The sequence below is a fragment of the Miscanthus floridulus genome, chromosome 15 (genome assembly GCF_019320115.1).
Source record: "Miscanthus floridulus cultivar M001 chromosome 15, ASM1932011v1, whole genome shotgun sequence".
NCBI classification, from domain to species: Eukaryota; Viridiplantae; Streptophyta; class Magnoliopsida; order Poales; family Poaceae; genus Miscanthus; species Miscanthus floridulus.
Genome location: NC_089594.1, coordinates 6,181,242 through 6,195,912, shown reverse-complemented (window position 1 = coordinate 6,195,912; position 14,671 = coordinate 6,181,242). Strand labels below are relative to the sequence as shown.

The following is a 14,671-nucleotide window of genomic DNA, read 5'->3' as shown; positions in this document are numbered from 1 at the left end:
GACACTAGGCAAAACGTCCGTTACGATTTCCACCGTCAGTGGAATACTTTTGCCGAGTGGTGTCCTTGACACTAGGCAAACACTTTGCCGAGTGTCCGAGGTTTGACACTCGGCAAAGTGCTCTTTGCCTAGTCTGCCTCTGCCGACCCTTGTTTGCCTAGTGTAACACTAGGCAAACTGTTTGCCTAGTGTTTCTGGGCCTTTGCCTAGTGCCTGCGGCACTAGGCAAATCCCGCGATTCCAGTAGTGTATGTAATATTGTTGTTCATTGCATAATAAAGCATTATCTCTTGATACTATTGTAATTTGTCACTATATGTGTGATTTGACTTTCTAGGCACACATATAGATAGTACTCAGCTTTGGTCTTAAAACTAGGAGTGACAAAGATAACTATCGATTTGGTGAAGAGCAACACACCGATCCGATTTTAGATCGCAAAGACTTGGACTCTGCAACCTTAGCACCATGGCTCTTCTGTTATCAACCATATCACAATCCGGTTGACCTCGCTAATAAAAAGATTATTCCCTACTGCAAATCAAAGAACACAAGCAAAACATGATAAAACACAACTCAAATAAAGTGACAATTGTGGATGTATGATTAAACTCAAATTTGTGGGTTTACAATGAATATTCAAAGACAGATTGATCTAAGCAAAACCCAAACTCTAATATGAGCTGCAACTATTGATTATATAGTCCAAGGGGTGTCCAAAGGGATCCCTATTCACGTCCCTAACAAGTCCCGACACGTTACAAGACTCAAATGGCCCAAAAGACAATGACACAACGCCCTCAATATAGCTCTGGGACAGTCACCTGTTGTTCCATATAGCTCCTGAGGCTATGCCTTCTTTTAGTCTCCATCAGGGTGTTGAAACTGGCGGTCTCAGACAGTGAAGTGGAGGTAGGGGCCTCCGCCCGCAAGGCGCTGCTCCTAGGTGGAGGCTCGGGAAACAGGCACGATAGGTGGGAGAGTAGGGAGATGACACGTAGAAACTAGGGTTTCATTAATTCATTCACCCCCAACTTACTGTTACAAGTACTCCCTATTTATAGGACTCAACTACCTCTCGATAGAGTTTACTACAATGCCCCTCAACTGCTACGGTACATTCCTCGAATATTCCGCCACCAGTCTCTCGTTTGCGGGGCAACCTCGACACGCTGTCTTCAAGTAATGGGCCTCCATGAACGGGTGGCCCACCGGATCTCAGTCTTCAGCCTAGAGGCCTGGGTTCTCGATGCCGGCCTTCGTCCTGGGGCGCGCAGTCTCCGTCGGTCTGGTCGGAGACCCCCCTGCGTGAGTCTCCGCCCGGCCCCACTGGACCTCAGTCTTCGGCCCAGAGGCCTGGGTTCTCAACGCCGGCCTCCATCCTGGGGGCGCGTAGCCACCTGCACGCAGTCTCCGCCGGTCCGGTCGGAGACCTCCTGCGTGAGTCTCCGCCCGGACGCGCGGACCATGGGCGCTTGCGCTTAGGTACCTGCACACACTAAGGCAAGGTCGTTGTTCGATTAGTTTGGGGGCAGGGCGGCCTTCGCCTCTAGAGCCGGAGACGCCCGTCAGGCAAAGCGGGGCGACCTCCGCCTAAGGGGCCGGAGATGCTCGTGTTCGGCTCGAGCGGAGTCCGCGACAAGCTTGCTAAGCCTTGTGCAGCGCCCTGCGAGCATGGCCAGGAAAGTTCTTCTAGTCAGTGCCAGACCTCTGCCCTGAGACTGTCGGAGACGCCTTGGCGGCACCTCGCCGGCGGAGGCCTTCGCCATCCGCCGAGGCCGTGTTACAACACAGGGTGTCATTTGCTACAAGAATATAAACTGTGGGATATGATACAAATTCATCTTTACTTGCCGAAATCGTCATGGCCTTTCATAGTTTTGCGATTGGTAGCCAGTCTGCTGGCTTTCCCGCCACTTTACAAACGTAGCAAAGAGTTGTTTGCTTGGATGGGGTTAAAATCAACGGTCAAGAAATTTGTTGTCGGCTGCCACTAGCGACGAGCAAATAGCCTATCTATTTCACGTACCCCAAGAACATATGAGAGGAGCATGTGGGTCCACTAGAACAAGAAGGTATAAAATAGTCATTTCTCTTGTCTCTCACCTCCACGTCATCTAGCTAGCTACGTAGCTAACACCATTGCGGACACCCTTAAAAGACTCAAATGGCCCAAAAGACAATGACACAGCGCCCTCAATATAGCTCTGGGACAGTCAACTGTTGTTCCATATAGCTCCTGAGGCAATGCCTTCTTTTAGTCTCCATCTGGGTGTCATTTGCTACAAGAATATAAACTGTAGGATACGATACAAATTCGTTTTTACTTGCCGAAGTCGTTATGGCCTTTCATAGTTTTGCGATTGGTAGCCAGTCTGCTGGATTCCCACCACTTACAAACGTAGCAAAGAGTTGTTTGCTTGGATGGGGTTAAAATCAACGGTCAAGAAATTTGTTGTCAGCTGCCACATCTGCCGGCCAACAAGCCAAACCTGAGAGTGTCCTTTACCCTGGCTTATTTCAAACTCTTCATATTCCTACCCAAGCATGACACATGGCGTCCCTCGATTTTGATGAGGGACTTCTTAGTAGGTCTGGAGGAAAAGATTGCATTATTGTTGTGTGGTTGACAAATTCTCTAAGTATAGTCATTTTGTGCCACTCAGTCATCCTTATACTGCCTTCAGTTTTGCTAAGCTCTACGTGCAGCACATATACATAGTCCATAGTATGCCTCGTTCCATTGTCTCTTATCATGATATTGAGCTTTTAGTAGTTAGTTGTGGACAAGTCCTTTATCAATTTTTCTGGTGTACTGTCCCTTGTTGGTATGTCTTCTCCTTAGCACCCCCAAACCGACTGGTAAACCGAATAGGTTACCAAATGCATGGAAATATTCTTGCAGTGTTTTTTTTGTCAGTGCATGTCCTTTTAATTAAGTGGATTGATTGAAATTATTTGGCTGAAGATTTTGGTACAACACGAGTTGGCACTTTGCTCTGGGATAGTCATTCTATATGCCCATATTAGCGTCGTCATTTTGGTTTTGATGGCTCTACGGCATGTGATCCTGTTGACTTGTCTGACTCGATCGCTACAGGAGAAGGCTTGGATCACTCCTGTTTTTTTTAATAAAGGATAAAATATCCGGCTTCATCTATTCAGGGATAGAATCAGGCCAATTATTACAAACTTCAGTATGGGCACTAAGTTCGGCTGTAGTAAAACTTACAACCACACACGAATAACGGAAACGGTAAAGGTTTTTGACTAAACAAAACCAACATGTCTTTGCGATAACCATCCATTAGAGCCGAAGAAATCCAAAGCCGATGTCTCTAGGTATTGTGCCACAGAGGTCATTTGATCTTTGAGATCATCATGCCACTGCAAGTTTGCCCATTGACGTAGCCAGTGCATTCCTCGGAACAGTACCTGCAAAAGAGATTTGGGTTTGCATTTGTCAAAAACCACCTCATTCCTAGTTATCCAGATTGCCCAACAAAGTGCAGAGGCTGCTGATAATAACAAAAAACTTGGCATAAAAACACTCAAAGAAGAGATGGTGAATTGTCTCGGTAAAAAGATAGAAACAACAACTCATGTCCCCATTCCAATTTCTTCTAGCTAAGTTGTCCTTGGTTAGAATCACACCTCTCTTCAAGTACCACATAAAAACTTTTATTTTCATGGGGAGCTTAGTTTGCCAAATATCCTGTGACACTCTCACACCATTGTTAATTAGTGCAGCATACATAGACTTGACTGTAAATAACCCAGAGGCATTTAAGCCCCATACAAACACATCTTTTTCCTCTAGTAAGTTAACCTGTTGTATAGAAGCAATAATTCGATGCCAATTTATTAGGTTCGCTCCTACCAAATTTCTTCTAAAAGAAATGTTTAGTATGGGGGAACTCATAACCTTAGCTACTGTGTCTTGTTTTCTTCTTACAATATTAAACAACGTAGGAAATCTATCCTTGAGGGGTTTGTTGCCCAGCCAAGTATCAATACAAAATCCGGTTTGTGTCCCATATTTCACACTAAAATAACCCATCTTCATGAAGGTATCTTTCATATTCATTAAGCTTTTCCAGAAATGTGAATCCGTTGGTTTCTTCGCACAACTTCCTAAGGTCTTCTCTTTAATATACTTATTTCTTAAGAGTTCTTGCCACATCCCATCCTCATTCAATAACTTGAACAACCATTTACTCAGCAAACATTTGTTTTGAATTTCTAAATTCTGAATTCCTAGGCCTCCCTGGTCTTTAGGCTGACACATGACTTCCCATTTAACTAATCTATATTTTCTTTTGTGTTGGTCATTTTGCCAGAAGAAGCGCGACCGAAAACAGTCAAAATTTTCCAACACCCCCTTTGGTAGTTCGAAAAAAGACATCATAAACATAGGTAAGCTGGATAGCACTGAGTTTATAAGAACTAGTCATCCGCCAACCGAGAGTAGCTTACCTTTCCAGCCACTAAGTCTTTTCTCAATTCTATCTTCAATATTCTTCCAGTCTTTATTATATAGTTTCCTAAAGTGCATAGGGAGACCTAAGTAGCGAAACGGGCATTTGCCAATGGTACATCCAAACAATTGCGAATAAAACTCTTCGTGATCTTTAGCTTTTCCAAAACAAAAGACTTCACTTTTGTGGAAATTTATCTTTAAGCCAGATAGTTGTTCGAACGTACTTAGCAGGAAGTTCATATTAATTGCTTTTTCAACATCATGGCTCATGAAGATCACTGTGTCATCCACATACTGCAGGATGGATAAACCATCTTGAATTAGATGGGGAATAACCCCTTCTATCTGTCCCGCTCCCTTTGCTCTGGCAATTAGTATGGCCAGCATATCTGCCACTATATTAAATAGTATAGGCGACATCGGGCCCCCTTGCCTTAAACCTTTTTTAGTCTTAAAGTAGGATCCTACTTGATCATTAACCTTAATGTTCACATTCCCCCCTTGTGTAAAGTTTTGTACCCATTCACACCACTTCTGAGAAAAACCTTTCATTCTTAATGTTTGCTGTAAAAATCTCCAGTTTACTTTATCATAGGCTTTTTCAAAATCTATTTTAAAAATGACACCATCTTGTTTTTTTGTATGTAACTCATGAAGCGTTTCATGTAAGATTACTGCCCCCTCCATAATGTTTCTTCCTGGTAAAAAGGCCGTCTGTGTCGGTCTTATTATTTTCTGGGCTATAGTAGATAATCTATTAGTTGCCACTTTGGTGAAGATCTTGAATGAGACATTCAACAAACAGATTAGCCTGTATTGTTGAACAACTCTCGCATCTTTCTTTTTAGGCAGCAAGATTATGTTACCAAAATTAAGACGATTGAGAGGTAGGGTTCCCTGATGAAAATCAAAGAACAGAGCCATCAAGTCGTCTTTGATTAGGCTCCAGAAAACTTGATAGAACTCCAGTGGGAAACCATCCGGCCCAGGCGCCTTATTATGCTCCATTTGAAAAATTGCCGCTCTAACTTCTTCTTGAGAAAAAGGCTCAGTCAGAAACTCATTTTCCAGATCGGAAACTTGAGGAATGTCCTCCGTCTGAGACTCATCTAATGATATTAGATTCTCATCAGATGGACCAAACAGGTTTTTGTAATAACTGGTAATATGCTCCTTAAGCTGAGCATCACCAGTTATTATGTTATTACCATCCTCGAGTTGGAAAATAGTTTTTCTGTGTCTACCGTTGGCTAACAAGTGATAATATTTTGTATTAGCATCTCCTTCTAAAAGGTGTTTCACTTTAGCCCTCTGGTACCACTTTAGTTCTTCCTCTCGAAGCAACTCAGCGAGCCTTTCATTTAAGACATGCTTTAAGTCTCGTTCAGATTCATTTAGCATGGTGCTTTCTGCCTTTTTATCTAGTTCATCCAATTTATTTAAAAGAGTAGATTTTCTTTCTTATAAGCACCACTCAAATGCATCGCCCAACCTCTAAGATGGTGGTGAAGCCTTCTAATTTTCATCTGCCACCTCTCAATAGGTGTTCCAGACGCTAGAGTATTTTGCCAAATCTCAGAAACCATCTCACAAAATCCTTCTCTTAACAACCACCCTAATTCAAATTTGAATTGAGGCTGATAAGTTGTGGAAGGGTTATTTGTAGAGAAAAGCAGAGGTGTATGGTCAGAAATTTCTCTAGAAAGAGCATATACTGTGCTATGCGCATATTTGGACTCGAAGTCTGTGCAAACTAGCACCCTGTCCAATTTTTCAAAGGTTTGGTTTGGCAAATTGTTAGCCCAAGTGTATTTTCTTCCTGACAAATCTATTTCTCTAAGATTTAAGGCATCAATTACTGCATTGAACATAAAAGGCCTTCTATCGTTGTAGTTATCATTATTTTTCTCATCCGGTCTCCGAATAATGTTAAAGTCACCACCTATAATAATAGGTAAGGCTTCCTTTGAACATACCCGGACCATCTCAGACAAAAAATTGGACTTTTGATCCAACTGTGCCGGCCCATATACTAAGATTAGATTAAATTTAAAATCGCCCTCTTTGTGTCTTAATTTAAAACGAATAAAGAATTCTCCTTCCTCAATCTCCCCAATGTCAAAAGTTAACAAATGGTGGCTAGAATCATGCCGCCAGATCTGCCCCGTGGAGCCATACAGTGCCAAATAAAGTCTCTACCAGCACAAATAGTGTTTAGAGTCGTTTGGGGAAAGTTAGCTCTACCAGTCTCCGATAAGGCAATGAAATCTAGGCTTTTCTCTTTTGTTAAATCTGATAGGAATCTGTATTTTTTACCATCAGCGAAACCATTACAATTCCAAAAAATGCCTTTCATTTTTAACAACTTTTATTACTATTCTTATTTCTTTTCTTATGACGAGGACGCCCTCTTGTTTTAAGTGATACAGGGGTTTGTAAAATCAAAGGATCACAACCCCCATCACCTAGCCCTTCTACAATTTCGGAACAAATAAGATTCAAAGCTTCAAGATCTAAATTATCTTCATTAGAACATACAGTTGATGCATCTTCCACTAAAACAATATTGTCCTCCCTTAGCTTATCATTCTCATTCAATCTATTAAATTCGATGTCTTTTAAACATTTTAAAGAATTAAAAATATCATGCTCATTGTTTCCTAGAACAACCCCTATTGATTTTGATGAAGTAAGTAAAGAAGAAACATCTCATGAAGTAAAAGAGGTAGGTTGTTGCAGTTTACCTTTGTCAAGCGCAGATTCCAAGTTCTTCCTCGCTTTAAGCTTCGCTGCCTTCTCGGTGGAGTCCTGATCCACACTTGAGGCGTTCCTCTTGCTGGATCTTACCGGTGAAACTGTCCCACTGATATTTTTATTTTTTAGAATCCCAGAGTCGATCTGTGAGGGCATCATAGTAGCCTTCCATGCCCCATTACCATTTACAGCTCCTCCAGACTAAGAAAGCAGGACCACTGGTTTGTTATTAGGCTTCACAGGCTTGCTCTGGGAAATGGTAGAAGTTCCTACTTCCTCCAGCTATGCCGCCCCATTATCTGCATTGTGCAAGCTGTCCATAGGTTGGAAATCCCCATTACCATTGCCATGTGCCTGAGCGTCTCCTAGTTTTCCATCAACATCCATTTTTCCCTCAGAATTTCCTTTTTTGGGATCTCCCTCCCTCGGGTCTCCCTTCTTGGGGTCTTCCTCTTCAGGATCACCCTCCTTGGTAGAGTCCATATCAATGAGTTGTGGCTCACCAGTAGGAGTGTCCTCCTCCACTCTAAACTGTAGCTCGTAAACAAAGTCACCAATGACCACATCCACAAAATCCGGGATGAGTTTCGGATCCAGCACTGCTACTTTCATTCTAGCTCTGCCAGTGTTCAAAGTGAAGATAGTGTCAACAGCCCGAGGGACACCTAAGATAGTTCCAACTGCCTAGATGATGGGAAATTCTCTGAACTCTTTAGGTAGTCCTCTAAACTGCACCCACACTTTATCAATCTCATATTTATAGACCTCATTCTCAGTACCTTTTCCAAAACGAATCTTGCCTTTAACTGCCTTGGCATCCATAGGTCCCCAATTCACCATTGTTTCCAATAGGTCAGAAGATGGAAAATTGATAATAAAAGCATCAGTGCCCTTTGTCTCAATTTCCCACTTATGTTTCTTATCTGGTAGTAGTTTTTCCAGTTCTACTGCCAATTGGTCTATAGTAAAAGAACCTTCCAAAACACGTACCACAGCTGCTTTTCCTTCCACATTAGCTTTTGGATTTTCCACCACTGGAATGAAATAAAAGCCTAGTCCTTCCACGGCATAACCACAGGGAATAGCATTTGTATTTGTTTTCTTAATATTTGGACAAAGCTTAGTCACATGGTCACCAAAACAAACTTCACAGCAAAGAACAACAGTGCATTCGTGAATTGTATGACCTTTTGCACGACAGCGATAACAAAATGGATTGCCCTTAGTTTTCTTTGAACCTTTATCCGATAACTCTGGGATATCTAAGGAAGTACCTTTCGGTTCACTGACCGGTGGGACAGTCCCCTAGGGATTTGCTTTAGCTTTCATGTTGGATCACTCCTGTTATTCACCAACATTTGGCTCGGGCTCATAGTGCTTATGAAACAACATGACAAAGTTGTTTTTCAATCAGCTTCTCTACCAAACATGCTCGATCTTTGGAAACAGCTTCTCCGTAGAAGTTGTTTTCAGCTTCTCTCACATGCGCGTGTCTCTAAGTGAAGCTGAAAATACTAGCTTCTCCTCCTAGCCTTCTCATGGCTATCTTTACCAAACATTTATGAAAACACCTTTAGCTTCATTGGTGAAGCTAGCTACTTTATGGAACTAAAGCTATCTTACTATTACTAATTGGAGGCCTCAACGGAGGCTCCATGTTGATCCTCACCAGACGCGCTAGAAAAAAAGATAAAATACTAGAAATTTCCACATTAATTAGAAACATCCAACCATCAAATCCAAAGACTCAAGTGTCCACGACCATTGGATCTATTGTTTCTCTAGAAAATTACCCACCTTTACCACTATTATAAAAAAAGTAGCCTAAAATATTATTGTTGGGAGAAAAACACTTTCATTTTGCGGAAAAAGCTATACCTACCGACGTTCACATTTAGTTAGTTATTAATAGAATATATATCTAAAATATCTACTATTTCTATTTCTATTTCTCTATTAATATATAAAACATTAGATACGGCACTTTAATAGAATATATATCTAAAATATCTGCTGTTTCTATTAATATATAAAACATTCGGTACAGCCACACATCGTTCAAGGTTGGTTAATAGATTATCTAAAGAAGTTACATAATCATATTTTTTTTAACAAACAAATCCACATACCAAGAAAGAAAGAAAATAATAAATACATATTATTTTTTTCTACCACCGTCCCATGGCTACAGGTCCTAGGGCCTAGGACGTGGCACCGGCTGGCGGGTGCACCTCCCCTAATCCGGCACTGATGCCGGAATGCACCCGTCGGCATTGTTCCATGGAGAGGAACGGTGGCCTCACAGCTCAAATCAGCCGCATCAGGGCTAGGAGCCAGGACTAAGAAGGACGATAGGAACCAGTAGCAAGGGATCAAGAAAAAAGGCGATGGCTTCACGTCGACATCCTTGTATGGTGAGAAATTAATAAAACTATCTGATTATTTTATCTTCTCTGATGATCTGGACTTGCATAGCACGCAGCATGCAAGTTGGCTGGTGTCACGGTTCTAGCCTAGAAGCGTTGGGCACAACAGCCAAACGATCGATCGAGATGGCGCCTCACGATATTAACAAGCCACACATCACCGGCCGGAAGACTCCGGCTTGCCGGTGCTGGGAGAGCCCATCAGATGAAGATAGAAGGCAGGACGTCGCCCTGGTCATCGAAGCGCGCTTAGGACCCAAATCCGGTTGAGCACTAGGCGGCGGCACATAAAGACATGTACCGTACGTACGTGAATGCATCATCCATGTGTGTTGTGTGATGCATGCATCTGCCTGACTTGCACCTGTATACGTCTAGCGAGCAAGCAGGTCATTCACGCATCGATCTGTAATCGGCAAGTATCTGCAAGAGGGGCGGCCATAAGCCCATAAGCACGGGACAAACACTAGCCCCCGGTGCGTTCATATGCGGCGTTCATGGCATCTACATCGACATTGGCACCAGCTGGATAGATCTACAGACTAAAAGTGTGGCCATCTTGCTAGATCCGATAATTACAATTTAATTTCTCTCCTAAGATGTACTGAATTTTGCCATCCCATAACCACTGTTTAGTTTGTCTTCTCCGAGTACTTATTCCATACTGCTTATAGGTGAGATTAGACCAGGGAAAGAATTGTGAAAAATGAAAGCAAGAGTCTTAGATTACTTTAAATCAATAAGTCTTCTTGATATAATAACCCTTATTGACCTTGACTTATAATATTTTTGTTCAATTTAATATAAATTCGTTAGCTTACTTCGAGTTTACATGTTAATGATGCTAGAAAATTAGGAGACCATGATTCATGGAGTTATCGAGAAAGCCTATATGAAAAAACTCAAACCCCCACAAATATTAAAGATAAATAACTAATCCCATAATAATTCTTTTATAACTTATCCGGACCCTTTATGTTTGCATCCAAATTAACCATACGGGCTACCTATATAATTTACACCTAAACTATCCATCTCAACAATTGTAAAAAAAAACACAAACCTATCAAATCTATATGTAAATGCTAATATATGCTATTATGAAATAATTTAACATCCATACCAATATTAAGTTAAAACTATGCATAAAGCTATGTTCCACTATGTAGACTAAGGACACATATCATTAGCAAATGATATACCAATGACCCTTACGCTTCACTTTAAGTCATATTAATACTCATGATAATAAATTTTGCAAGTTGTTATCGTCTTGAAAAAAAAAGAATAAACAATTTGATTGGAACATTATATCATATGAATAAAAGTATTATAATTCCAAGTATTATTTGTTCACTAAATCAATATCAATGCAATATAAAAAATTCCACATCTTAAGTGCCATGGTGCAATCTGAAACAACTATTATGGGTATTCTAATAACTTAAGGGTAGTCTAGGACATAAATTTTTTTAATAAAATAAAAAATGAAAAATTTGAATAAGCGATATAGTAAGCATTGGAATTTCAAATTAACACATGACCAAAAGCTGAAAGTTAAAATAGAGATTTTTATGATATTACATAAAGTGATAGGAGTCTATATATTTAAGTCTATGTTTCAACTAAACATGTATCATGCTAGAAAAAAATAATCCTAGAAAATATTATTAATGAAACCGCTAGAAATAAAAAAGATGATCATAAAATTCTTAAAAAGCCTAAAACATTTTACCGTCAAATTGTCCGACTATAATCACCATCGTAAATAATAGTTGTTGTATATGAGAAATTAATCAGCTCAAAACTTTGGAAAAAGAATCAAAATTCAGGTCCATGTCGTCAAAATATAGATTATAACTAAAGTCAACATAGTTTAAGCAAATGTTTCAACTAAATGTATATTGATAAACAGAGGTGCTTTCAAAAGAAAAAAACCAATAATAGATATGGACGGAAAGGACATAAAAATCAATAATTGATATATTATCAAAATTGAATGTAAACTATAGAGTACCTATTATAGCTATTATAGTGAAGAGAGAAAAAAATATTTGATATATGTATTTTTTATTAGTTAGTGTCTCTTAAGATTCTAACCCGTGCGAGGGCATGGGTCGGTGAACTAGTATAACAAATGATCCACTAGTGAAAGTGAGATGTATCAAACTTGCCCCCGAAGACTCAGCTCGCAAGACTCACGCCAAAATATTTTTCAAATGTCGGCGACTGGGTGTATCCGAAGGGCTCCAGGGTTATTTTATTTCCACAAGACATATACTTGGCCGCCCCAAGCTCTAACCAGAAATTGCATTGGCCCTTCTATATTCTTTGGTCCTTTTCAGGTACGTACGTTCTTAGCAAGTTGTGCTGTAACGAGACCAAGCCATCAAATGGTAACTACCAGCTGGCTGATTTTGTGAGACGACGACAGCCGTGTAACTTCTGGTGCAAGGAATATAATAGCACACTGTGTCGTCGAAGTCGTCTCAGAGAAACATATCCACACATCTTGGGGTCGGTGTGTGTACTAGTATAGTATGTAGCTAGCTTAGTATACGTCACTACGGGAAACCGGCGATTTGCCGAGTGCCGGAGTCTTTGCCGAGTGTATTTTATCGGGCACTCGGCAAAGACTGTGTTTGCCGAGTGCCAAATAAAATACACTCGGCAAACAAAAACACACGGCAAAATACGTCTTTGCCGAGTGTTTTTTTGGCCCTCGGCAAATCAGTTTTTCAAAGAAATTTTTGAGGCCCTAAATGAATTCAAATGAAAAACTTTTCAACTACAAAGTTGTATAACTTCTCAAGATCTACAAAGTTTATTTTGGTCATTTCTTCATTTGACAAAGCGACAATAACGTTGTTCATAAAATCTAAATCTCTCATATTAGTTTCATGAAAGTAGAAGACAGATATATAAGATTTGTGAACAATGTTACTACCACTATGTCGGATGAACAAATGACCAAAATAAACTTTGTAGATCTTGATAAGTTATGAAATTTTGTAGTTGGCAACATTTTGATTTGAAATCATCTTGTCATGCAAAAACGACGTTTGAATTTGAAAATTTTAAAATTTGAATTTTTTAAACGACCTCGGATGGAAAAACTTCCTAAATGAAAATTGTAGATCTCCAAAAGTTATGAAACTATGTAGTTGACAACTTTTTGATTTGAAATCATCTTATCATGCAAAACTACGTTTGAATCTCTCAAATTTAAAATTCAAATTTTTCAAACGACCTCGGATGGAAAAACTTACTAAATGAAAATTGTAGATCTCAAAAAGTTATGAAACTTTGTAGTTGACCACTTTTTGATTTGAATTAATTTAGGGTCTCAAACAAGCAATTTACTCTAAGTTTGCCGAGTGCCTTTTTTCTAGCACTCGGCAAAGCCGTATTTTGCCGAGTGCCTATGTTTTGGCACTCGGCAAAGAGACATTTTGCCGTGTGTATTTTTTTGGCCCTCGGCAAATCAGTTTTTCGAATCAATTTTTGAGGCCCTAAATGAATTCAAATGAAAAACTTTTCAACTACAAAGTTGTATAACTTCTTAAGATCTACAAAGTTTATTTTGGTCATTTCTTCATTTGACAAAGCGACAATAACGTTGTTCATAAATATATGTCTCATATTAGTTTCATGAAAGTAGAAGAGAGATATATATGATTTGTGAACAATGTTACTATCACTATGTCGGATGAATAAATGACCAAAATAAACTTTGTAGATCTTGAGAAGTTATGAAATTTTGTAGTTGGCAACATTTTGATTTGAAATCATTTTGTCATGCAAAAACGACGTTTGAATTTGAAAATTTTAAAATTTGAATTTTTCAAAAGACCTCGGATGGAAAAACTTCCTAAATAAAAATTATAGATCTCCAAAAGTTATGAAACATTATAGTTGGCAACTTTTTGATTTGAAAACATCTTGTCATGTAAAACTACGTTTGAATTTCCAAATTTTAAAATTCAAATTTTGTAAATGACCTCGAATGGAAAAACTTCCTAAACTAAAAGTGTAGATCTCGAAAAGTTATGAAACTTTATAGTTCACAACTTTTTTATTTGAATTCGTTTAGGGCCTCAAACAAACAATTTACACTCGGTTTAGTATAATATATTAGGAACTAAAACGGAATCTAGACACAAGTGACACTGTGGTGTAGTGGTAGAGGAGGTTTGTGCGCAGCGGGAGGTCTCGGGTTCGAATCCCGTCGGCCACGTAGCCGTGAAATTGACGCGAAAAAAGCCAGAGATGGATGGGCGCTGATTGGTGGGGGCCTCCACCAATTAAAACAAATTTTCCATTTTTTTTGGGTAAAAATTCCCATTTTTTCAGGTTTTTTTCGGTTCCAACTTTGCCGAGTGTCGGGCACTCGGCAAAGGCTTTGCCGAGTGTCGATTTTTGGCACTCGGCAAAGAAATTTTTGCCGATAAAATCTTTGCCGAGAGACCTTTACCGAGTGCGGCACTCGGCAAAGCCTTTGCCGAGTGCTTGGCTGGCTTTGCCGAGTGCCCCCAGCACTCGGCAAAGGGGGCGTCTGCAGTTGTGCGTGCATCCATTTCATATATGCTTACAGCACTTTTTTTTTCCTCGAACGTGCAAAAGGTTTGCGGTCTTTGTCATTAAGAAGAAAAATAGTACGGATTACAACGACACGCCACTGATGATACAATCGGTTCCATCCACCCTATCAGAAAGCAATTATTAGCTATTACTCTCTAATCAACTACCTAGCCAACACCGTCGTTCAGACGCGGGGGCTCGCGCGGCTTGGGCGGCGACCCGATCGCCTCGGACCCTCTCCCAGCATGAGCACCCGCAAAGCCCCTCTATGTGAGGGGTCGGCGTCCTCGTGAAAGACGCTGTCGTAGGCCTCCTTAGCATCATCCTCTACTTGAGACATCATTAATTATTATGTCCTTGGAAATAAACCTCAGCTCTCTTCTGAGATCGATCGATCGAGCAAACATTTCCAATAGAGTACACGTATATG

General features: G+C 40.2%; 1 pseudogene; it reads right to left on the bottom strand.

Moving 5' to 3' along the window:
* Positions 1-7,516: 7,516 nt before the first annotated feature.
* Positions 7,517-9,508, bottom strand: LOC136506904 (uncharacterized; annotated as a pseudogene).
* Positions 9,509-14,671: the final 5,163 nt, after the last annotated feature.